This window comes from Camelus bactrianus, chromosome 35 (genome assembly GCF_048773025.1).
Source record: "Camelus bactrianus isolate YW-2024 breed Bactrian camel chromosome 35, ASM4877302v1, whole genome shotgun sequence".
Taxonomy (NCBI): domain Eukaryota; kingdom Metazoa; phylum Chordata; class Mammalia; order Artiodactyla; family Camelidae; genus Camelus; species Camelus bactrianus.
In genome coordinates, this window is record NC_133573.1 from 29,695,536 (window position 1) to 29,709,417 (window position 13,882).

The window sequence follows — 13,882 nt, forward strand, 5'->3', positions numbered from 1 at the left end:
AAAAAAAAGAACTTCAAGGTAAGTGGAATGGTTTCGGCTTAAAGAAAGGCTGATTGTTTTCACAAAAACCCCCGCAGACCTGGCAATGATTATTAAAGACGTGATTACTGAGGATAAGGGGATGGAGATCTCAGATGAATATGCAGACGACTGAAGTTATGTTTAATGCAAAGAAGTAAGCAAACAGCAGAAATAATTAAAAGCTGTTAAGGCATATGTCTGGCTGGCTGGCACGTATGTTATTAAAGACGAGAGACTGTGCAGTCAGTTGCCGCTGAGAGCCTGCCTTGCCGCAGACCGTTGCCATGAGGAACACGCACAGTAGTGCTCGGCATCCGCGGCACGCTTTCCGCCAGGTGCAGCAGGGCTTCCACCCGCCGTCTCACTCTGCAGCGTCAGCGCGCATGTGCAGGCGCCACCTCTGGCCTTAGCGGAAGCAGCTGCCTTCGGTCACCCGTTCTAGCCCACGTTAGTGATCCACAGGCAGATCTCAACCCACCTGGAGCCCTTTCCTGCCACCCTGCTGGCTGGACGCCTGCTCTCACCCTCACTAAAGGGAAATAATATGAAAGTTGCCAGATTAAGTACCAACTGCTTGGAGGGCCAGCCTGTAAGGCACCAAAGTCAGTTAAGATTAGGTTTAATGGCAGAGAACACAAACCCAAATAGTCGTGCCTTCAGTAAACAGGGTTTATTTCTGTTTTTCAGAGATGACGTTGGGGTGGTCATTCCAGGACTGACACGCGGCCATGTCTGTGGCTCTCCCATTTTGCAGCTCTGCCACATAGAATAAGTGGCGTCTACTCCGTCAGGAAGTTGCCCATGCTCCCTGTAGTCCTCACGCCCACGCTCCTGCCGCTGGGAGGACGAGGGGGGGAAGGGACCCCGCACTCCAGCTGTGGTGGGGATTGGAAGCTGTGCCCACTCTCCCCCTCATCCCACTGGGCGGACCTGAGTGGCCGGGCCACCTCTGGCTGGAAGGAGGCTGGTGAATGTGCTCTTTATGCTGAGCGGCCAGGGAGCCTCTTGAGGATCAGAGCTCCGGGACTAGAAGAGGGAGGACAGGTGCGGCTAACCACGTCTTCAGCAGGCCCCATAACTTGCCCAAAGCTGTTGAGTATGGGCGCCTGGTAACTGAGGCATCAGCACATGCTGATGATTCATTGAGTGTGGGGGCCTGAGTGTCACACACCCTCTCTTGTGGAGTGACCCACTCACTTTCCCTGTGAAAGAAAAAAATGCAAACGTTTTGAGCTTTAGATGACATATTCAAATATATACTTACAATCCTTGATGAGTGAATTTGCTTACTAATTTATATTTAAAATCACTTATAAAAAAGGCAACTTACTTATTTAAGAAATAATATTTTCCACTTACAGTTTATAAAATAATTATTAATAGACTGTTCCTAAGTATCCTTGACATTTCTTTTGAGATAGCGTTTCTAACAGTGTCTGTGAAGATAAGCTTTGAATGATCAGTGGAGTTATCATTTTCAATTATTATTTGAATCATCACCACAAACAACCACCACAGTCATCATGGTGACTGTATCTGTTCAGGTTCTGTGTGGTTCAAATTACAAACTGACACATGGATTCTCGATCTTGCTAAGTGAATCAGGAGTCACTGGAGATCAGAAAATCAATTCGTTTTAAGTAGTCACGTAACACTGTCAGTGAAACAGACAGAGCGCTGGCGGCCCACCCCACGGCACTGGGCTGAGAGGCGCTGGGAGAGCCGAGCTGCGCGCCCCGACACCTGCCCTCCGCGGGGGCACCGGAGGGACGGCCGAGCTCATAGCAATAGCTCATAGCTCTCAGTGGGATTATCCTTGAAATGTTAAAGCCCGGGAAAGCGTCAGCATTTAGAAGTTAAGTTTTCTAATTGTATTGTATTTGAGATATTTTACTATAAAATAATTTATCAGTACTCTCCATTAGCTAGTCTAGAGCAGTGATTCTCCTGTTTACCTGGGTATCATAATCACTTGGGCAAATCTGTTTTTAATTACAGACTCTTGGGCCCCACCTAAGAAAGACCTATTGAATGAGGATTTCTGGGACAGGACCCTGGAATTTCCATTTTTCCAGAGCTTCTGAGGAGACTTTGAGGCAGCCAACCTGACATTACTCCTTGGACCAGGATTTGGGAAACATTGGCTAAAGCTTTGGAGAATGTCTTGCTCAGGGTGTGGAGGGTGGGGCCAGAATTCAGGAAGCAAAACTCTTCGGCAAAAGTGGAGAGAAGGACACTTGGATAAATAAGATGTGATTTAGAAGATCTGTGACTGGGTTTGTTTTGTTTTCTGTGTTTTTGCTTTGTTTTTTTACTACTGTGAAATGCTTTCTTCACAGCAAGCATATTCCAAGTGATGCGTCTAGCTTCACCGCATCCCAGCATCTCTGGCGGGTTTTGCTTTCTTTCTCTGTGCTCTCCTGCATTCTGATCCCACTTCACCAAGCAGGCTCTTAGCTCTAGTGTATCACAATGGCTCCCTTCATTGTTATACGTGCACAATTGAATCATTGGATCTTGATTTAGGAGTAAAATTTGGCAGGGAGTTCACCTGCTCATTTATAAAGTGTGCAGGCTATCAGGGAAATCAGTTACTTCATATATCAAAATCTCAGAAGGGGCTCCCACCACGCCCACCCCACGCGTGACTTACTCGGTAATATATCACAGTTAAAACATGACAGTGTTATACTGAATGGGTGGGAAATTTATGTAAGGTGATCTTATTCTATTTCCCAAATTAGAATTTACTGAGAACGCTGTCCAGAAAACTCAGGTTGGAAATTTTTACTGTCAGCCAGGTTACAGAATTTGCCATTTCATCTTTGGTGATAAAGCCTCCCCTAATGTTACTCACGTTTGACAGGCTGCCAGAGCAGGAAGGAGTGAGCGTGGTGGAGCATGAAGCTTCGGAGGCACCTGGTGAACCACGCCTCTGCATCGCGTGGAAAGAGACCTTCTGTTACTTGACCAAAGACCTACTCGGATATGTTCCTGTTTACGTGAAAGAGGAAGGCACGACTGTTTCTTAAACTATTTCTCTTCCTTTTTCTCTCAAAACTCTCTGCTGCTTGAGGTACATGACTCTGTTTCCCACTCTTCCGAGCATCTCCCTCTTTCACTGGAGATGGGCTCCTCACCTGGAAACCCCTGTTTCTGGTTCAGCTCAGCCACCTGCTTCCTCCTTGGCTGCCACCGTGCAGCTGATCACTGACGGACAAAGTCACCCAAGGTTCCTTGTAAATTTATACCCACTGCCACCATCCAGTCGTCCTGGCTTGCTTTCCTGTTGTTTGCTGTCGTGGTCTGCAGGACCTTACACATCGCATCACCCTTCCTTGGTTTGCTCTCCCCTGCAGCCTGTCCTCCCCACTTCATCACGCAGTTGCTTTGGAATGAGTTGTCTAGTCCTGCTGTCTCCAGTTCCTTGTTGTCACCTCTGCATTGCTTTCCAGTGCAGTCTGACCTGCACCCCTGTTATCGCTGCGACCTTTCCCTTACACCTGTGGGCCGTTCCCTGTCTTACTCTCACTGCAGCAGTCAGCACGCGGGCCACTCTCCTCACGCCTCCCTGTCTTGAGCCCCTGGAACCGCACTCTTGTCTCCTCTGCAGCGCTGGCTGAGTTTTCACTTCCCTGCAGACTCGTTCTCCTCTGTCAGTTCCGGATCGGGGGCTTGGGCTCTCTCCTCTCTCTCCTCACTTTTTCTGTGTAACTTCATCCTGTTCTCTCTATACCAGTGATCTCCAAATCCAGACACCCCCACCTTTCTTCCGGACAGCTCCTTCCACACGACCAATAGCCGTTTCAAAAATGGTGTTCCAGAACGGAGCTCTTAGTTTGTAACCCCTGCACCAAAATCACTTCCAGGGTTTTCTCCATTTTTATTATCTACAATAAAAACCAAAGTGTCCTTCTTGATTTTACATCTTCTTTCAACATATTTCACATCTTCTTTAATACGTACTTTTAAGGGGAAAATAAGACTATATATGATAAAAGCATTAGAAATTCTTAGCAAAAAATTGTCCAACTAAGGTAGCATTATAGGAAAACTCACAAAACCATTATACGTGGTGACTGAAGTGAAAAAGTTATAATGCTGACAATTTATATCAAATTAAGAGAGAAAACAAATTTTCAGTGGTTGCCTATCCTTAAAAATAATGGAAGTAGTTACTTACGCCAATTGGGCATTCCAAGGGAAGAAACCTAGCCATAACCTCCATTTAGACTTCCAGAGGAGAGTTTTGCATAAAGGAGATAATCTTGAACTGAACCTTGAATTAAGTTAATTCGCTCATATCACAAGACAGCATTGAGCTTTTTAATGGAATGTAATTAAGTTTCTTCCTGGAGGTTTGATGATGCCATTGGGTCAGTGCTGTTCTTTAATAACCTGGCTTCAAATACCTTTTCCCCTTCTTATTCTAAATGCAATATAAAAGAACAATGAGCATTGCCTTCTATGTCACCATAAGTCATATTCAAAGATGATAGGATAATGCCAGGGAAAGGGAGAGGCTAGAATCATGCACGCTTTGTCCTGGAAGCTGCAGTGGCAGTGGATTCCTGACAGCTGTGAGGGAATGTTTGTGGGAGAGGAGGAGACATTGCATTGTAAACAGAAGACCATAAAACCATCTGTGAGATACGTTTTCTCACAGATGTGTATTACTCTCCTCCTTTTCATTGAAAAGTGCTGTGGAGTTTATAGGTGAGTTTGGAAAGTATGTATTTTTTCAAATGGCATTTACTAAGTAATTACAAAAAGATGTAACTGCTCTCATGAGTTGGTTCATGAGATTTTTGAACGTCCTCCACAGATAAAGTTGATTTCATACCTCATGCATGAGAGCAGAATAAATTTCAGATGAGTCCAAGGCATAAATGCAAAATACAGATAAACTTGTAAGAAGAAGCTACAAGAAGATATTTAAGAAATAATCTTAGAATGAGGAAGACTTTTTAAATATGGCATAAACCCAAAAAGCTATTAAAAAAAAAATGAGTTTTTCTTTTCATTGAAGTATAGTCAGTTACAGTGTGTCAATTTCTGGTGTACAGCACAATGTTCCGATCAGGCATATACATGCATACACTCTTTCATATTCATTTTCACTAAAGGTTATTACAAGATATTGAGTATAGTTCCTTGTGTTATACAAAAGAAATTTTTTAAATCTGTTTTTGTATATAGTGGCTAACATTTGCAAATCTCAAACTCCCAAATTTATCCCTTCCCACCCCCTTCCCCCAGGTAACCATAAGATTGTTTATTATGTCTGTGAATCTGATCTGTTTTGTACATGAGTTCATTAGTGTCTTCTTTTTTTTTTTTTTGATTATTCATGTGAGTGATTATCATATGGTATTTTTCTTTCTCTTTCTGGCTTACTTCACTTAGAATGACCATCTCTAGGTTCATCTATGTTGCTACAAATGGCATTATTTTATTCTTTTTTATGGCAGAATACTATTCCACTGTATAAATATACCACAGCTTATTTATCTAGTCATCAGTCAGTGAACGTTTAGGTTGTCTCCATGTCTTGGCTATTATATATAGTGCTGCTGTGAACATTCAGGTGCATGTATCTTTTCAAATTAGAGTTCCCTCTGGATATATGCCCAGAGGTGGGATTACTGTTTAAAAAAATGAGTTTTGAATTGTGCTACAAAAAACAAATTGCATGTTAGAAACTACCATAGTCAAAACACAAATGAAGAAGCATTTGTGATGCATATTACAAAAGACTCTTTATCAGTATATAAAGAACTACTAAAATCAGTAAGAAAGGGTAGACAACTTGGTAGATAAAAGGAGGTATTTTGTGATCAAATAGTTTAAAGACAGGAAATACAAATAGATTTTAAATAAGTGAAAACATACTCAAGCTCATGTAGAACAATAGAAGTGCAGATTAAAACATCATGGCGATACTTCCTACCATACTCTTACAGAACAAAGGGCTTAGTGCACATTCTGCTGGCAAACATGTGGAGGAAGTAGAAGCTCTCCCACGTCACTGAGTGTAAATGGGTGCACCGATACCAGACGAAATTTAGCACCAGCATGAGAGTTGCAAATTTGTATGCTATTTCCCCTAGCGTGTTCACTTTTAAGAATTTACTCAGTAGATGTAATCCACACATGTGTGAAATATTATCTAATAGGTTCCTTAGTGCAGCATTGCAGGTCATAGCAAAAGACTGGAAATAATCTAAATGGCTATCATTAGGTCAGTAGTTAAATAAACTATGAAAATCCATACAGTAAAATACTGTGTAGCTATAAATAACGGTTAGACTCTTTCTGTGGGTGTATGGAGCTATCTCCTATTTTATACTGTTAAGTGAAAGAAAAAGCAATATACAGAATAGCCAACAGAGTATGTCACCAGTTGTGCAAGAGGGGAGAAAATTATCTTTCTTCTTGTACATGGAGGCTGTAGCTTGGAAACATTAAATGAAAATCCTCTGAAGAGGAGAATGGGAAGGAGAAAGGGAGTTTGTGCTGTGTATCCTTAAACACATGCACGTTCTTAGTAAGATGGTAGAACCTTAAGAGGCAGAATGGGAGCAGAAGTGTTCGACAACCGCATCTCTGGTCCATTGCCATGTTTTGAGTCTCTATAGTGATACTAAGAGCGTAGGAGGTGATGTGGTTTGCTCCAGATCAGGAAGCCCAGCAGTGAGGTTCAAGCAGGCGCCTACACTCAGCCCAGGCCTCTTCTCCACTCTGGGTTTCAAGTGGAGCAGTGGACAGAGCAGGGATGGCTATTCCCAGCATCAGGAAACAGCCAAAAAAGCCTGGTGGAAGACATGGAGATCAGAAAACATAGAGCATGTCCAGGGACCAGGGGGTGGAAGAAGCAGTCAAATAACGTGTAAAAGAATGAAAATAGAAAGAGAGGTGAGCCCAGGATGCAGTGAAGGGCGGGTGTGGGGAGGGGTGGTGAGAAGGACAAGGAGGGGCCAGACGATTCCTCTGCGGAGTCTGGGCTTTCTCAAGTGTGGACAGTGGAGAACCGAGGAGGGGTTTTTAACTTTCCACTAATGTGAACACATGTGGACTTGGACTTGAAGATGCTGCTCTGATTACACTGTATGAAATGGGCTGATGCCAAAAAGACCTAAACAGGCAGCACTGAGCCAGAATACTGGTGGGGATTCCATACTGCAATATACACCTAAAAAAATAGACGAAGGTTATTATTTCTAAACTATGTATGGATAAATGAGGGCCAATAGCTACATTAGTTTTAGTAACACATCCAAATCACTTTTGAATTGCTGCATAAAAGCTGTGTATCTCTACAAATGACTTGGTTTGGAATTATCACTGCTAACATTTATCTGAAAGTCCTCAGGCATCGAATCTTTCTGTGTCCACCATACGACCAAGTTACTTTGTCTCTTTCTTTATTAATTGTGTGCTGTTGTGATAGTTAATTTTATGTGTGAACTTGGAGGGTGTTTATGTACAAGATTCACATTTAAATCAGGGGACTCAGAGTAAAGCAGATTGTCTCCCTGATGTGGGCAGGTGTCACCCTGTCAGTTGAAGGCATGAATAGACTAAAAAGACTGTCCTTCTCAAGCAAGAGAAATTCTCCAGCAGATGGCCGCCTGTCCTTTGAACTTCATTGGTACCATTGGCTCTCCTGAGTCTCCGCCTACTGGCCCACAGTAGATTTGGACTTGCCAGCCCCCGTAACTCCAGGACTCAATTCCTTATAATAAATTATTCACATGCATATATGTGCGTGTGTCTCCTATTGATCCTGTTGGTTACTGATTCTGTTTCTCTAGAGAACCCTGACAAATATAGCTGTATCACTTTGTAATTCCTGCATCTCTGTTAAGTGGATTTCTTTAAGATAAATAAAGCTCATTTTTTTAAAGCATTTAAAAAATGCTCTTTAAAGTGATGACATCAAAATGTGCAGAAAAAACACCCAGATTCTAAGTGTGCAGCTTAATGAAATGTCACAGTATCAGTGGTGCGTAGAGGACATAATCACACGAGTGCCCGCTTCTTGTTACCAGGCTGGCCTTGCTCCCAGAAGGTGACCTCTCTCCCAGATCTTTAACATCCTGATTCATTTTTATCATCCTGAACTATGTACAAACAGAACTGCGTGGTATGTAGACCTTCTGACTTCGTGCCATCAGCATCACGTTTGTGAGTCATGTGTTCATTCCATTGCTATGGAGTTCTGCGTGTCTGCTCTTGGAGGACATTTGAGCTGTTTCCATTCTGGGACGACTGAGAAATGGTTCTGTGGACATTCTTGTACCTATCTTTTGGTGGATATGTATGCACATTTTACTGGGTATGTACCCAGGTGTGGGATTGCTGAGTATGATTGAACTTTGCAGATAGTGCCAACAAATTGTTCACAGTACTTGAACAATTTACTGAAAGGCAAAGTTCCAGCTGCTTCACACCCTGACCAACATCTGTTCTCGGCAGTGTCTTTAATTAAAGGCATTCTGGTAAAAATGTAGCTAAATAACATTACTATTGCAACATGCATATTCATGATGATTAATTACTTTGAGCACCTAAAATATGCTTATTGGCCATTCTGATAACCTCTTTTAAAATTATTTTGTTGCTGTTCCTATCTTGTTTTATTTTGTACCTAGTTGTTCCTGAGTGGTGCTGAACATTGCACATGCAGAAATATCTTGAGGCTCTGGATGTTAGCATCTTCCTCCTGGGATGATTTGTTCTCGGTTCTGATAAGCTGGATATCTCGGCGCACTGGCAAATGAAGAAGAACTAGACAGGGTTGGCGTGATGGTCCCAGGCTGTCTCCAGCCGCCAAGCACAGGTCTGTCTCTAGTTGATACTTGTGTTAATTTTCTAAAGCTGCCATAAGAAAGGACCACAAACTGGGTGGCTTTGAACAACAAAAATTTATTGTCTCACAGTTCTAGTGGCTGAAATCCGAGATCAAAGTGCCAGAAGGGTTGGTTCTTCTGAGGCTCTGAGGGAGAATCTGTTCCTGGCACCTCCCTGCCTTCTGTGGTTTGTTGGCCATCTCTGGCATTCCTTGGATTGGAGAAGCAGCACCCTGATCTCTGTCCTCATCTTCACTTGGTGTCCTCCCTCTGTGTCTATCTCTGTCCAAATCTCCCCCTTTTATAAAGAGACACTTATAGTGGATTACAGCCCAGTCTAACAACCTCATCTTAATTTGATCATCTCTAAAACTTTATTTTAAAATAAAGGCAAATCCGCAGACACTGGGGGTTAGAACTTCCACGTCGTTTGGAGACTTACAGTTAAACTTACAACAGTCTGTTAACCAAAAGACCATTGACTAAAGCTGAGCTTCCTTGGTGGATCCTAATGCTGCAGTTTTGTTCCTTCAGCTCTAGACATATTTTGCAGTTTTGTTTAGTTTCTCTTGGCTCTAACTGCTGTTTTTGGAATCAGCAAGTGCCTTGCAGAAAAAAAGCCCCACCTGGGTAGGTTTCCATCCTCTCAGATCTTAACCTGCAGGTCCTCACTGCTTTGCTGTAGAGTTGCTAGACAAATATTTTTAATGTGTTTAAAATATTAAGTGGGACAAAATTATTTGATGTTTAAATCTTGAGAAAGAAGTACAAAGCTGGAGGAATCAGGCCCCCTGACTTCAGACTATACTACAAAGCTACAGTCATCAAAACAGTATGGTACTGGCACAAAGACAGACATGTAGATCAATGGAACAGGATAGAGAGTCCAGAAATAAACCTACACACTTATGATCAGTTAATCTACCACAAAGGAGGCAAGAACATATGATGGAGAAAAGACAGTCTCTTCTGTAAGTGGTGCTGGGAAAACTGGACAGCTACATGTACAAGGATGAGATTAGAACATTCTCTAACACAATATACAAAAATAACTTCAAAATGGATTAAAGACCTGAATGTAAGACCAGATACTCTAAAACTCCTAGAAGAAAATATAGGTAGAACACTCTGACATAAATTGTGACAGTATTTTTTGGATCTGTCTCTTAGAGTAATGGAAATAAAAACAAAAATAAACAAATGGGACCTAAGTAAACTTAAAAGCTTTTGCACAGCAAAGGAAACCATAAACAAAACAAAAAGACAACCTACAGAATGGGAGAAAATATTTGCAAATGATGTGACCAACAAGGGACTAATTTCCAAAATATACAAGCAGCTCACACAGCTCAATATCAGAAAACCAAACAACCCAATCAAAAAATGGACAGAAGGTCTAAATAGACATTTCTCCAAAGAGGTCATCCAGGTGGCCAACAGGCTCATGAAAAGATGTGCGACATCATTAATTGAGAAATGCAAATCAAAACTACCATGAGGTATCACCATGGACCATGATCAAAAAGTCTACAAACAAATGCTGGAAAGTGTGTGGAGAAAAAGGAACCCTCCAATACGGCTGGTAGGAATGTAAATTGGTGCAGCCACTATGGAGAACAGAAGGGAGGTTCCTTAAAGAACTGAGAATAGAGTTACCATATGATCCAGCAATCCGGCTCTTGAGTATATATCCAGAGAAAACTCAAATTCAAAATAATACACAAACCCTAGTGTTCACAGCAACACTGTTTACAATAGCCAAGATGTGAAATCAACCTAAATATCCAACAGCAGATGAGTGGATAAAGAAAATGTATATATAGCAGAATACTACTCAGCCATAAAAAGGGATGAAATAATGCCACTTACTGCAAGATGAATGGACCTAGAGATGATCATACTAAGTGAAGTAAGTCAGACAGAGACAAGTATCATGTGATATCACTTATATGTGGAATCTAAAAAATCACACAAATGAACTTATTTACCAAAAAGAAGGAGACTCACAGACATAGAAAACAAACGGTTATCAGCGGGGAAAGGGAGTGGGAAGGGATAAATTGGGAGCTTGGGACTGGCAGGTACAAACTCCTCTGCACAGAACAGATAAACAACAAGGTCCTACTGTGTAGCTCAGGGAATATATTCAATGGCCTGTAGTAACCTGTCTGGAAAAAGACTATGAAAAAGAATGTGTATAAAAATTTGTATAACTAAATCACTATACTGTACACTAGAAACTAGTACAACATTGTACATCAACTATACTTTAATTTAAAAAGTTAAAAAAAATTACTTGTTGTTTATCTGAAACTCAGGTTTAACTAGACATCCCAAACTTCCACTAGTGAAATTGGTTGGTCCTACCTAGGTAGGTCTATAGTGTCATCAAACGGATTTTTATTTAATGTGTATGTTTTCTGTAATATTTAATATATAGTGTATCTCATTCATTTGAGTTGGAAGGTGTGTCAGAAACCAGCTGGTCGGGCCTTGCGAAAAAGAATTCTCCCTGTTTCTGACGGAAAGCTTTAACTGGCCTGAGATCTCAGGCTCTTGGAGGACTGGCTAGGCCTTTTCTCACCCTTTTCCCCTTCGTGCCTGACATACTAGGGACTCAGAATAAACACAGGTCAGATGGAGACAAATTAAACAATCCACTTAATGCTAATGTACACATCCATCTAACATTGACATTTACCTACTTGGTTACCTCTTATGACACGGCTGAGTGGCTTGATGACAGAGGGACATCAGTGACCCTCAAATTCAATAGAAGGATTCTCCTGGGATGCCTTGGAGCAGAGTATGTTTGTTCATTTTTTGTTTTGTTTTGCTTTGCTAAACATCCCACGGCTTTCAATTGTTGAGTTCTTGAAATTAAAAAAAAAAAAATTTGTTTTTTTCCTTGTGAACTAGATATGAGCTTTCTCCTTTTGCTCTATCAAGGAACAAGTCCAGACCATCAGGCCCTCTTACCATTCCCCAACAGAAGGAGAAATGTAGGCACATTAGTAATCTGTGCATGGACCACGCGCAGTGTAGAATGAAGGGCTGGACAGCCCAGGCTGTTTATTGTTCTGAAGTAATAACGCATTGAGGATACTTTATTGCTGAAAGAAAGGAATGATCAGTAGCTTAATTGAGCTGAACATAAATGGCACTATTTAAATCTCTTAAAATCTGCAGGGAAACAGATCTCTCCCTCACTGAATGTTAAATCAAAACAAATTTTTAGAGGATTTCTCTATGTTCATTTTCCTTACATTCCCCCCCCACCCCCACCCCCATTACCACATCAGAAAAATAAAAGAAGAGCCTTATAAGTTTTAAAAAAAAGTCTTCTGTAAGTGAAATATTTAGCCTGGTCAGAAGTCAGGGTAAGTTTTCTTAAAAATAAAATAAATTTTATCTCTAAGAAATCTTTCAAGGTCCTTAAACACCAAGTAAAATTACTCAGAGAGAATTACATAATCTAACTCGACATTATTTTGTATCTACAGTTTATTAATCTAGCTTTTCTGAAGCACAGAGGACCCAGATTGCCGTGTTACCTTTTTGTCTAGGACAGATTCCAGGTTGTCCAAGATGAATTAGGCAAATTATCACTGGTGTTTTAGAATAATTTATCTCTTTATTCTTCTCTCAGGCCCCCAGGTGATAATCACTGTTTGTCCTCTCGGCTCTGAAAGAGTTAAGGGACTCCTCCAGGTGCCTGCCTCTCTTCCTGGAGACTCGGGACAATTAAGAGAGACTTACAAGTAAGCTGCTTGCAGTGCACAGTCCATCAAAGGGTCAGGCTGGCTCCAAGAAGTTTACACCTCCACCCTGTCACCTGGAACATTTAAAAGTGTTGGTTTTTCCTTCTGTGATTTTTTTTTTTTAAACCTCTTATCCCCCCTGAATGGTAGGGAATTGGTTGGAGAATCAGCATCTGGTTGACATTTCCAAAGAGCCAGACCTCGATGGAATCACGACTCTGCCCTCTTCATTACCTCCTTTCTCGAAAGGCATGTGTTCAAGCTGCACGTTTGCAGGGGTTTGGTGACATTTTCATCATGCCATAATGTGTCATTCGAAGGTTTAGTCTGAAAGCTCCTGACCTTTCTTGCCTTGCCAGGGCCTCCACTTGGACGTTGGCCTCAGGCAAAATGTGTTTTCCTGTGCCTGGTTGTACAGCTTTTCCCGTTCTGTGGCCCCAGTGACTGCATTTTGAAACCTACAGCCGGTTCCTATAACTGGTATCTCAAGGCACAGGAAATGGGAAAGAGCATCAAAAAATGAAGATTTATTCTTTATGAGTGTTACTAAAGTTTACCTCATCTCTACTTTAAAAAAGGGAAGAGTAAACAGTGACTTACTCTTACCCCCAAATTAAAATTTCATTGTATCCATTACTTAATGCCACTTGTTAGCATTGTAAATTCTGTTGTGCATTTTCACGAGGGGGAGGTAATTAGGTCTACATATTTATTTCTATTTGGAGGAGGTACTGGGGATTGAACCCAGGGCCTTGTGCGTGCTAAGCATGCGCTCTACCACTTGAGCTACACCTCCCCCCAGCATTGTGACCTCTGAATGTCATCTTGGTCTTGTAGCCCGTGACGTTGTTAGTGATAGGTTCCCTCACAGTAACTTTATTAAAGAGAGAACATGAAGCGTGTTTTCAATGTCGTCTTTGTTGATTCTTCTAAAAGCAAAATTCACGGTCATGGAATTATATGGTCTCTTGTAACCTTTTCCCCGTCCTTCTATTTACAGTGTGCGCGTTTTACCAAGCCTGGGTCAAGAACTATGTCAGAAATTCAAGCAATGTTGCCAGGCTGAATTCCTGAACACAGATTATTTCTCTTAGGCTTTGGTTTCGTAACTGTCATGTCCTCATGAATTGAAGGTTTATGCTTCTATTTTGAACCAATCTGTTAGACTCATTAGCAGCCCCGGCCACTTGCCCTACATAGCTGGAGCAGCTTCCCTCTCAAGGTGTGAGGGCAGCAGCTGCGGAAAAT

General features: G+C 41.7%; 1 long non-coding RNA gene across 1 annotated transcript; it reads left to right on the forward strand.

Annotated features, from left to right (window-relative positions):
* The first annotated feature begins 8,250 nt into the window (after positions 1 to 8,250).
* Positions 8,251 to 13,523, forward strand: LOC141576044 (uncharacterized). The gene is made up of 3 exons (XR_012504271.1): positions 8,251 to 8,359; positions 8,676 to 8,863; positions 12,523 to 13,523. It is a non-coding gene; the product is annotated as an uncharacterized LOC141576044 (long non-coding RNA).
* The last annotated feature ends 359 nt before the right edge of the window (positions 13,524 to 13,882 follow it).